The 12,620-nt window shown below is 34.0% G+C and overlaps 1 long non-coding RNA gene across 1 annotated transcript; it reads left to right on the top strand.

Moving 5' to 3' along the window:
- Positions 1-9,365: 9,365 nt before the first annotated feature.
- Positions 9,366-9,995, top strand: LOC145612521 (uncharacterized). Its single transcript, XR_014106631.1, has 2 exons — positions 9,366-9,655; positions 9,742-9,995. It is a non-coding gene; the product is annotated as an uncharacterized LOC145612521 (long non-coding RNA).
- Positions 9,996-12,620: the final 2,625 nt, after the last annotated feature.

Raw genomic sequence — 12,620 nt, 5'->3', positions numbered from 1 at the left:
AAAATAAAAATAAAAATAAAATAAAATAAAAAAAAAAAGTGGTGGAGGTAAATGTTGTAAGAAGATAAAATCATAAGAATTTTGTGTAAGGGAATGAAGTTGAGAATTAAACATAATGATAAGATGTGAGTGAAGGGGGCATTTTATGCTTTAAAGCTAAAACATGATACGGAGTAAATAATTATCGTATGTGTGAGATCATAAAAAATTAGAAACATCGTAAATAAGGAAAATTTGAAAATAACTGCCCTAAAAACTACTTTTGGGAAATATCCATCTTAATCTATTATTTGTTTTTTTATTTTTTATATCAACTAACTTATAAATTCCATCTTAATCTTATACCTATTATTTTGGAATTTTTTGACTTTTTTTTGCCTAAAATAAAAATTGCCGAGATGTTTACCATGATTCCTAATATCCTCTAGGAGTCCAATTGGGTGGGTGGAACCATCCAATATGCCTTAAAACGGTCAATTTACTCGTTCCCAACTTTCACTGATTTCTTGAACTCAAGCCTACCATGGACATTTATGTCAGTATATAATGGTCATATATGGTACCAAAAGACATTATATGACCCTGAGATATATCCCCTAGAGTCTCAAGACTTTTTGCCACCAGGCCCCGTAACCTCCGAAATTCCTCAAAAAGCGTGGATAATAGCCTTCAATTTTAGATTTTTTGACCTTTTTTCGCCTGGAAATAAATATTGCCGAGATAATTACCATGATCCCTAATACCCTCTGGGAGTCCAATTGGGTGGGTGTAACCATCCAATTTTTCTTAAAACGATCAATTTACTCGTTCCCAACTTGCACTGATTTCGTGAACTCAAGCCTACCATGGATATTTATGACAACATATAATGGTATTATGGTAATATATGGTTCCAAACGACATTATATGACCATGAGATGTATCCCCTTGGGTCTCAAGACTTTTCGACACCGTGCCCCGTAACCTGCGAAATTCATCAAAAAGCGTGGATAATAGCCTTCAATTTTGGAATTTTTTGACCTTTTTTTGCCCGAAAATAAAAATTGTCGAGATGTTTACCATGGCCCCTAATACTCTCTGGGAGTCCAATTAGGTGGGTGGAACCATCCAATTTGCCTTAAAACAATAAATTTACTTGTTCCCAACTTGCACCGATTTCGTGAACTCAAGCCTACCATGGACATTATGACAACATATAAAGGTCATATATGGTACCAAACGAAATTTTATGACCATGAGATGTATCCCTTATGGTTTCAAGACTTTTCGCCAAAAGCTCCCGTAACCTCCGAAATTCCTATAAAAGCGTAGATAATAGCCTTCAATTTTTGAATTTTTTGACCTTTTTCGCCTGGAAATAAAAAATTCCTAGATGTTTACCATGGTCCCTAAACCCTCTGGGAGTCCAATTGGGTGGGTGGAACCATCCAATTTTCCTTAAAACGGTCAATTTACACGTTCCCAGCTTCCACTGATTTCGTGAAATCAAGCATACCATGGACATTTATGACAATATATAATGGTCATATATGGTTCCAAACAGCATTCTATGACCCTGAGATATATCCCCTAGGGTCTCAATAATTTTCGACACTGTGCCACGTAACCTCCGAAATTCATCAAAAAACATGGATAATAGCCTTCAATTTTGGAATTTTTTGAACTTTTTTCGTCCGGAAATAAAAATTGCCGAGATGTTTACCATGGTCCCTAATACCCTCTTGGAGTCCAATTTGGTGGGTGGAATCATCCAATTTTCCTTAAAACGGTCAATTAACTCGTTCCCAACTTGCACCGATTTTGTGAACTCAAGCCTACCAAGGACATTTATTACAACATATAATGGTCATATAAGGTACCAAACGGCATTTTATGACCCAAATGTGTATCCCCTATGGTTTTAAGACTTTTCTCTAACGCGCCCCATAACCTTCGAAATTTCTATAAAAGCGTAAGTAATAGCCTTCAATTTTTGAATTTTTTGACCTTTTTTCGTCCGGAAATAAAAATTGTCAAGATGTTTACCATGGTCCCTAATACCCCCAGGCAGTCCAATTGGGTGGGTGAAACCATCCAATTTTCCTTAAAACGGTCAATTTACTCGTTCCCAACTTCCACAGATTTCGTAAAATCAAGCCTTCCTTGGATATTTATGACAACATATAATGGTCATATATGGTTCCAAACAACATTGTATGACCCTGAAATGTATCCCCTAGGGTCTCAATACTTTTCGACACCGTGCCCCGTAACCTCCGAAATTCATTAAAAAGCGTGGAAAATAGCCTTCTATTTTGGAATTTTTGACCTTTTTTTTCGCCCGGAAATAAAACTTGCCGAGATGTTTACCATGGTCCCTAATACCCTCTTGGAGTCCAATTTGATGGGTGGAACCATCCAATTTTCCTTAAAACGGTCAATTAACTCCTCGTTCCCAACTTGCACCGATTTTGTGAACTCAAGCCTACCGTGGACACTTATTACAACATATAATGGTCATATAAGGTACCAAACGGCATTTTATGACCCAAATGTGTATCCCCTATGGTTTTAAGACTTTTCTCCAACGCGCCCCATAACCTTCGAAATTCCTATAAAAGCGTGGGTAATAGCCTTCAATTTTTGAAATTTTTTGACCTTTTTTCGTCCGGAAATAAAAATTGTCAAGATGTTTACCATGGTCCCTAATACCCTCCGGCAGTCCAATTGGGTGGGTGAAACCATCCAATTTTTCATTAAAACGGTCAATTTACTCGTTCCCAACTTCCACTGATTTCGTAAAATCAAGCCTTCCTTGGATATTTATGACAACATATAATGGTCATATATGGTTCCAAACAGCATTGTATGACCCTGAAATGTATCCCCTAGGGTCTCAATACTTTTCGACACCGTGCCCCGTAACCTCCGAAATTCATTAAAAAGCGTGGAAAATAGCCTTCTATTTTGGAATTTTTGACCTTTTTTTCGCCCGGAAATAAAACTTGCCGAGATGTTTACCATGGTCCCTAATACCCTCTTGGAGTCCAATTTGGTGGGTGGAACCATCCAATTTTCCTTAAAACGGTCAATTAACTCCTCGTTCCCAACTTGCACCGATTTTGTGAACTCAAGCCTACCAAGGACATTTATTACAACATATAATGGTCTTATAAGGTACCAAACGGAATTTTATGACCCAAATGTGTATCCCCTATGGTTTTAAGACTTTTCTCTAACGCGCCCCATAACCTTCGAAATTTCTATAAAAGCGTGGGTAATAGCCTTCAATTTTTGAATTTTTTGACCTTTTTTCGTCCGGAAATAAAAATTGTCAAGATGTTTACCATGGTCCCTAATACCCTCCGGCAGTCCAATTGGGTGGGTGAAACCATCCAATTTTCCTTAAAACGGTCAATTTACTCGTTCCCAACTTCCACTGATTTCGTAAAATCAAGCCTTCCTTGGATATTTATGACAACATATAATGGTCATATATGGTTCCAAACATCATTATATGACCCAAAGATGTATCCCCTAAGGTCTTAATACTTTTTGACACCGTGCCTCGTATTAGGATTGTAGAAACGCAGATTCTACGATCTGGATCGCGATTTTGATAACTATGCGTATAACGGTCAATTTACTCGTTCCCAAATTGCATCGATTTCGTGAACTCAAGCCTACCATGGATATTTATGACAACATATAATGGTCATATATGGTACCAAACGACATTATACGACCCTAGGATGTGTCCCCTAGGGTTTCAAGACTTTTCGCCACCATGCCCCGTAACCTCCGAAACAACTCAAAAAGCATGGATAATAGCTTTAAATTTTAGAATTTTTTGAAATTTTTTCGCCTGGAAATAAAAAATTGCCGAGATGCTTACCATGGTCCCTAATACCCTCTTAGAGTCCCATTTGGTGGGTGGAACCATCCGTTTTTCCTTAAAACGGTCAATTAAATCGTTCCTAACTTGCATCGATTTTGTGAACTCAAGCCTGCCATGGACATTACAACATATAATGGTCATATAAGGTACCAAACAAAATTTTATGACCCAAATGTGTATCCCCTATGGTTTCAAGACTTTTCTCCAACGAGCCCCATAACCTCCGAAATTCCTCAAAAAGCGTGGATAATAGCCTTCAATTTTTGAATTTTTTTGGCCTTTTTTTCGTTCGGAAATAAAAATTGTCAAGATGTTTACCATGGTCCCTAATACCATCTGGTAGTCCAATTTGGTGGGTGGAACCATCCAAATTGCCTTAAAACGGTCAATTTACCCGTTTGCAACTTGCACCGATTTCGAAAACTCAAGCTTACCATTGACATTTATGACAACATATAATGGTTATATATGGTTCCAAACAGTATTACATGACCCTGAGATGTATCCTCTTGGGTCTCAAAACTTTTCGCCAGAAGAACCTGTAACCTCCGAAATTCCTCAAAAAGCGTGGGTAATAGCCTTCAATTTTTGAAATTTTTGACCTTTTTTCGCCCGGAAATAAAAATTATCTAGACGTTTACCATGGTCCCTAATACCCTCCAGGAGTCCAATTGGCTGGGTGGAACCATCCAATTTGCCTTAAAACAATCAATTTACCCGTTCGCAACTTGCACCGATTTTGTGAGCTCAAGCCTACATGGACATTTATGACAACATATAATGGTCATATATGGTTCCAAACGGCATTATATGACCCTGAGATGTCCTAGGGTCTCAAGAATTTTCGCCACTGTGTCTCTTAACCCCCGAAATTCCTCAATAAGCGTGGATAATAGCATTCAATTTTGGAATTTTTGACCTTTTTCGCCCGGAAATAAAAATTGCCGAGATTTTTACCATGGTCCCTAATACCTTCTAGGAGTCTAACTAAGTGGGTGGAACCATCCAATTTGCCTTATAACGGTCAATTTACTCGTTCCAAACTTGCACCGATTTCGTGAACTCAAACCTACCATGGACATTTATGACAACATATAATGGTCATATATGGTTCTAAACGACATTATATGACCCTAAAATGTAGCCCCTAGGGTCTCAAGACTTTTCGCCACCGGGTCTCATAACCTCCGAAATTCCTCAAAAAGCCTGATAATAGCCTTTAATTTTGGAAAATTTTGACCTTTTTTCGCCCAGAAATAAAAATTGCCGAGATGTTTACCATGGTCCTTAATACCCTCCGGCAGTCCAATTGGGTGTGTGAAACCATCCAATTTGCCTAAAAACGGTCAATTTATTTGTTCGCAACTTGCACCGATTTCGTGAACTAAAGCCTACCATGGACATCTATAACGACATATGATGGTCATATATATTTTAAATGGCATTATATGACCCTAAGATGCATGTATCCCCTAGGATATCAAGACTTTTCGTCATCGGGTCCCGTAACCTCAAAAATTCATCAAAAAGAGTGGATAATTGCTATCAATTTTGGAATATTTTGACCTTTTTCACCTAGGAATAAAAATTGTCGAGATGTTTACCATGATCCCTAATACCCTCTGGGAGTCCAATTGGGTGGGTGGAACCATCTAACTTGCCTTAAACGGTCAATTTACTCTTATTCGTACACGGCTCTTGTAATTACTATAAGTTTTCACGAGGCATGTACGTAGCCGAATAATGGTCATTTATTGGTCGAAACAATATTTTATAGCCCCGGGGAAGCACCTCGTAATGTTCCGTGAAATTTCGACGCCTGGTCCCAACACCTCCTAAATCGCTCCGATTTCGTGTATAGCCTTCATATTTTGTTTATGTATATCATTTTTTCACCCGGCGAGATTATGCATCCAAGTACTTCCAAGGGTTCCCAAAGGGCTTTGGGAGTCATTAATAGTACTTGGAACCCTCTAATTCATCCTTATTAATCATCATGTCTTAAGGGCCTTGGGAGTCGTAAATAGTGCCCGAACCCGGTATGCCTTGTCCTTGGGTGTACATGTGTTGCGCACACGTCACACGACCCCTTGTACCATCGTCCAACATCCCAACACTTAGGCTTTGTAACTTGTCTTAATCCCGTACTTAGCTTTTTTTAGGAAATAGGGTAGGGGAGGGACGAATCAAAGAGACATAGGGCTGAATCTCAGTAGATCGTGGAAACAAGGATACTCTGCCACTTACAATACCTCGTCGCGTATTTAAGTCGTCTGCAAAGGATTCAACACGCCGCTCGGTAAAAATTGTACTTCAAGGCAGCTCTCATGGCGCATCCATCGTGCGAGCTTAGCCTACGACACGTTGCCTTGGGGCCGAAACCCCTACCGTAGGACGAAAATCGGGCGACAGGTGTATGCGTCGCTTCTGGCCAGGATTCTGACTTAGAGGCATTCAGATCAGTCATAATTCAACACACGGTAGCTTCGCGCCACTAGCTTTTCAACCAAGCACGATGACTAATTGTGTGAATCAATGGTTCCTCTCGTACTAGGTTGAATTACCATTGCAACACTGTCATCAGTAGGGTAAAACTAACCTATCTCACGATGGTCTAAACCCAACTCACGTTCCCTATTGGTGGCTGGACCAATACTTGGTGAATTCTGCTTCACAATGATAGGAAGAGCCGACATCGAAGGATCAAAAAGCAACGTCCTATGAAAACTTGGCTGCCACGAGCCAGTTATCCCTATGGTAACTTTTCTGACACCTCTAGCTTTAAATTCAAAAAGTTTAAAGGATCGTTAGGCCACGCTTTCACAGTTCATATTCGTACTGAAAATCAGAATAAAACGAGCTTTTACCCTTCTGTTCCACACAAGATTTCTGTGGTGGATTTCTATTTGATGCGGTTTGCAGGGAGGGTGAATGTTGGTGGGGTTTCGAATTTCGCTGGTGGTGGTGGGTATTAGGTGGTGGTGGGGTTTCATATTTCGTTGATGGTGGGTTTTAGGTTGTGGTGGGGTTTCTAGTTGTGGTGGCCTGGTGGGGGTGGTGGTTCAAGTGAAGTATGAACAACAACATACTGGTGGTGAAGGGGTGTCAACGCCGGATTCCGGTGAGTCAACGCCCGAAAGTGGGGGTGGTCATCGTTAACAAAAAAAATAAGGTTCGACTTTGCCAATAAGAAAGATTTAAAAGGTTGTCCTAGACAAAAAATGTCTTTTAAAATGTTGTCCTAGACAAATAGTGCTTTTTCAAACGTGATTTTTTTCAAATACTGTTTTTTTAAACGTGATTTTATTCAAAACTTCCCGCAAAATAATGATCAAATAAAAAAATTCACAGCGAGATAAAAGAGATATAATATAAAATACAGAGAGATATTGTTATAAATGAAGTATTACACTTATTTAGAATTAGATGTGTCATAACATGACCCGATTGACTCGACCCGAAAAATATCCGATTTAGATTTTGACTCGCATGGACATTACAATTTAGCATGACTTAAGTTTTAAAATAGACCCAACTTGACCCGAACACCCGAATTGATACCTCTATTTAGGGTACGGTGCGTTCTATTCACCTGATTTTTACTTATTGAACTGATCTGAACTTATCTGAAGAACTTATTTTAGTTATAAACTAGATGAAAGCCCGTGCGATGCACGGTTTTTTCATATATAAATCTCAAGAAAATATATTTTTGTATAGATTCTATGTTTTTTTTTAAAATTATTTGATTTATTTTACTATCTAATAGTTTCAGACAAAAAAAAAAAAACACATAATATTTTAAACAAAGTGTTATTACAAAAGTTTTTTTTTTTTAAATGTAATTTATGATTCGACTTTTTTTATTGTTGTTTTGTATTTTATTGTGGTTGTTAATGATATGACAACTGAATTTAAAAATATGAATAAATTGTAAATATGATATCTTTCAAAAAAAATTTGTAAATGTGATATTTTATCTGTTACATATTAGGATAAAATCTTTAATATGAAACGATATTTTTTTATTTTTAAATAATTTAAATCCTAAATCATTATTCGTTGTTTTTTAAAAGATAAAAATATTAAAAAATAATAAAATCATGTATACTATAGATAGAATCACCAACTTCGTTCACACCCATATCTTTTCCATCTAATCAAAATGGATATATAAAATTTACATAAAATTAATCTTTATAGTCTTATAAAAGAAATCAATATATATATATATTTACCGGAAGTGAAAAATTGTTGTGAAATTGATCTAAAAATTTTAATTGTACAAAATCAAATCTAGATCTATGCATTGGAATTTTATCATCATCCTCAATTGGCCGAACAATAATATTTTAAAAAATTAAATCATTATTCGATGTCACTAACAATGCGTGCGATATTGCTTCTTATTTGTAGCGATTGAAAAATATCTAATGGCGTAAACTTTTCTTTCAATTTATTTTGGACGAAAAGCTTTAATTGAGGCATGAAGGCAATCATCTTGTAATTAAAAATAAAAATTAAGTTAATTTGATGGCTTGATTATGCTACCTAAATCACAAAAAAAACTGTTTTTATCATAAAATTAATTAATAAAAACTAAAAAGGTTTATAAGAAATTTTAAAAATGTAAACGATTTATAAAGATATAATACCTCTTCATACTTTGATTTTCCAATCATTTTTGATTGAATTTAATTCTCTGATTTAATTAGATCTACGTGTAAAAACAAAATTCAATAAACAAAACATAAACATATAATCATTAAGTTTTCCAAATAAACACAATGTAAGCAATAATCACAAATATATACATTTAACACATGAAATTTAAAAATTAAACTAAGAATTACGCAACCAGATGACCTAAAACGGACACAAAATTCGCTTGATTTGGTTTTGTATTGATATGAGATTTTATGTGTGTCGTAGAATGCGTCAATTTATAGTGGTAGGCATCACAAATTTTAAGTTAATTACAATTTAAAAATAATTTTTATTTCTTATCATAAACACTATAAAGATTATCTTAGATTTATAAATCCTATATCTAAAGATGATTTTTTTAAAAGATAAATTTTAGTTTTTTAAATAAATTAAATCCTCATGAATCATTATTCGTTGTTTTTACCTACGTGGCAAATTTCTTAAATCTCATTCGTCGCTTTTATTTAGGTGGCAAGTGAATTTTTTAATTCTAAAATAAAATAGAATTCTAATTTTTAATTGGTCAAAAATATACCTTTGCTTATATGGCGCGCCGAATGCTCTCCAAAAATGCCTACTTTATTTATATATATATTAGATTGAACCTGGGTAGCCCTGATTAGCCCTAATCACGACTTAATTATCTGAACTTATTTTTCTTGAACTTATTTTATCTGAACTTATTAATTTTGATTTGAACTTATTTTTCCTAAAATAAGTTAAAATAAGGTGAACAGAACATGGCGTTAGAACGAGCGATGCCCTTACAACTTTACAAGCCCCAACCACAAGGGTGTTGCGATTCATAAAAAGCAGCATATCGCCAAACTGGCAAACTCATCTACTGTCTCACTAGTCACTACTTCTCCATTAACCTCTCTCTCTCTCTCTCTTTTTCGTCAACCTTTCTCCTCTCTCTATAAAACATTGGAGAAGAAAAATCAGTTAATAAAAATAGAAAATGGCGGTAGAATTATTTGTGTTAGGATGCACTGGTATGGTCATGTTCTTCCATGGTGCTCATGTACTCTTCCATGTCCTCTCTTCTCATCTTGCTCTTCGTTCTCTCAGGTTTCTTTTTCTCTTTATTATCCCTTCAATAAATTCGATCATCTTCATAATTTGATTTTATTTATTTATTTATTTACATATTGCAGTTTCCTTGGATTTGTTGGATGGTGAATTGATCAAGAGATGAGAGGTGGTGATCAGAAGATATAATTAGTTTTAATTTGTAGATAATCATTTTGTATCCCTGTTCATTGGATTAATAACTAGATTATTCTTACTTTAATTTGTAGGACTAATTAATAAAACCTATGTATTATATTTTATAAACCATTTGAAAATACATTTGGTTTGATAAATATAACGATTTCATTCTTTATATTTAGCACTGCACTTTAAATGTTTTTTGTGGGTATTTTAATGCACAATATCTGACCATATGTACATCGAGTCATCGATTTCATCATTTGGTTTGGACCTCGGTATATATAATAGAGAATTAGTAAAAATTATACTCCGTATTAGTTTGCTGGACTTCCGTATGTTGAGATGTTTCTTTTACAAATTTGTTTCATGGTTGATTAATGGGTATTCACTTATTTAATTGTTGGCATTTCTTTTCATAACCTTGTTCAACCATCTTTTTTGGTGGTTGGTACAAAAGGTACTTCCATACTAGTCCTAGTTTCTTTCCTAACTCTTTTTACTCCTATTGTGCTTACTGCTTAGCCATTTGTGAGTTTATCATCACTCATAAGGTTTTATATATGTGTACATTGTACAACCATATACTGCTTGGTTACCCAAATTTTGCAAAGCCAATCTTCAAATATAATTGATGTTTACTCTGTATGTGATTATTTAGGGTGACTAAGTCTGTTGTATACAAAACACGTATAATACATCTTAACAAAAATGTTGATATTCAAACAACAATGCCTCTTGTGTATGAAGCACATCATGGTGCTTGAAGAAGATAGAGTTGTAGCTTGTAGGTCACTAGGTTGTTGGTTATGTTGTTTAAGTGGGAAGTAACTACATTAAAAAGTTAAGAGTGTTATTTACTTATACTCCTTTATAGAATTTCTAAGTGGCTTACCTTTAATAACCACTTTTATATGTTCATAAAATTTTCCTAAAATCATCAACCTAAACGCACAAAAAAGGTTGGTGTTAATTCTTAATCAATTTACTAACTTTGTGGTGTTGTGTTGATGTGAACTAGTCAAATGAGATGTGTGGTGTGGCTAATGGGGCAATTTTGCATTTTTAAGATATGCAATGAATGAGTTGGTGCTGACAATTTCTAGATTATCCATTCAACCTAATCCAAATTAATTATGGTCCAATACGTCTTTGCATTTTATACAAACATTGGAGGTAGGGACCATGGCATATTTGATCGATAAACCAATAATTATATGGATATATACTGTATAAAAGTTATAATAGTTTCTTTCAAAAAAAAAAGTTATAATAGTTGACAATTTTATTTTGAAAGATATAATAGTTGACAATTAATTAAATTATTGTAATAATCTGTGTGGACTGTGTCCCCAAAAAAAAAAAAAAAAAAAAAAAAAAAAAAAAAAAAAAAAAAAAAAAAAAAAAAAAAAACTATTTTAATAATCGGGCTTTTTTTTTTTTTATAAATGAAATACAATGTAGAATATCAAACCCAAAAGATAAAATCTTATCAATAATCAATCAATTAATATAACTTTAATATTAAAAGCGAAACCAGTGATGACACATGTCATTCACTGGTTAAAAATTTTCCCTCCAATTTTTCTTTCCTTTTTTTTTATCTTCTTTTTTTTCGTCAATTTTCCATGAAAAGTATTCATAACTTGTAAATGCTCTAATATTCTCTTAATGAAATATTCTTATATGTATATATTTTATACAAGTATTAAGTAATTATTGTAATAGTCTCCAATATTTCTATAATATTCTCATGCTAATATTTCTATAATATTCTCGTGCTAATATTTCTATTAGGAAAAGCCTTACTTCTATTAATAATCTCATGCTAAATTTTTTTTTTTCTCATAATAGTATTTAATGTTTCATTATTTTCCTCAGTTTACTTATATATTAATATATTATAATAAAAACATAGACTAGCTCACTCTTTTTTAAAATTTTGATTTTTATATATAGAAAAATAATGTTGAAGTTAATTAAACTTGTATAAACAAATGTGTATATCAAAATTGTATCAACAAAATAGGGACATGATATATAAGATGGGTTCTAAACAATCAATAATTCCTAATTTTTTGTTTTCATATTTATAAAGTCTAACACATCAATAGCCTTTACATGCATCATTGTAAAAAAAAAAAAAAAAAAAAAAAAAAAAAAAAAAAAAAAAAAAAAAAGGTAAAACAATTATTTAAAAGTTTATAAATGTAATTCTTTGTTAATATATAATTGTTAAATTTATGTTATAGTTCGTTAAATAATTTAATACCCGTGCATGGCACGGGACTTTAACTAGTATTTACTATTCCGCATGTAATAAGATAAGTTATTTTGTCTCTTTTTTTTTCATAATCTCCTCTCTCATTCTAATTTTAAACCTTCTCTTTCCTAATCTTTTGAGCCTTCCAAGCAATTATCTTCATTTGTTTCACCTCTCACTTTCACTTCAATTCAACAAATTTCTTAGTTCAAACTCATTCTACTTCATACTCTCCCCCTTTTATGAGAATGAGGGATAACTCAACTGGTTAGCGCTTCCCTCCCGATCCAGGAGATCAAGGGATCGATTCTCATCGCCCCTGCCCTCGTGGCTCTCTAAGCACCAAACATGCTCTCCCCCTTTTATAACTCACTTTGACTTTTAGCATTCAAATATATGTTTCCACACATGTAACAAAATGTTAGTGTGTCATTTTAAAAAAATAGAGAGAATACTATGTAATTTGATGTATTTTTCATCCATCCTCCATCATTTACATGTTACATAAACAAACAAAGCCGATTTTTAAAATTACGAAACTCATTTGCATCTCTTTTTTGG

The sequence above is a fragment of the Chenopodium album genome, chromosome 24 (genome assembly GCF_948465745.1).
Source record: "Chenopodium album chromosome 24, dcCheAlbu1.1, whole genome shotgun sequence".
NCBI lineage: Eukaryota > Viridiplantae > Streptophyta > Magnoliopsida > Caryophyllales > Amaranthaceae > Chenopodium > Chenopodium album.
This window is presented reverse-complemented; position numbering and strand designations above follow the sequence as displayed.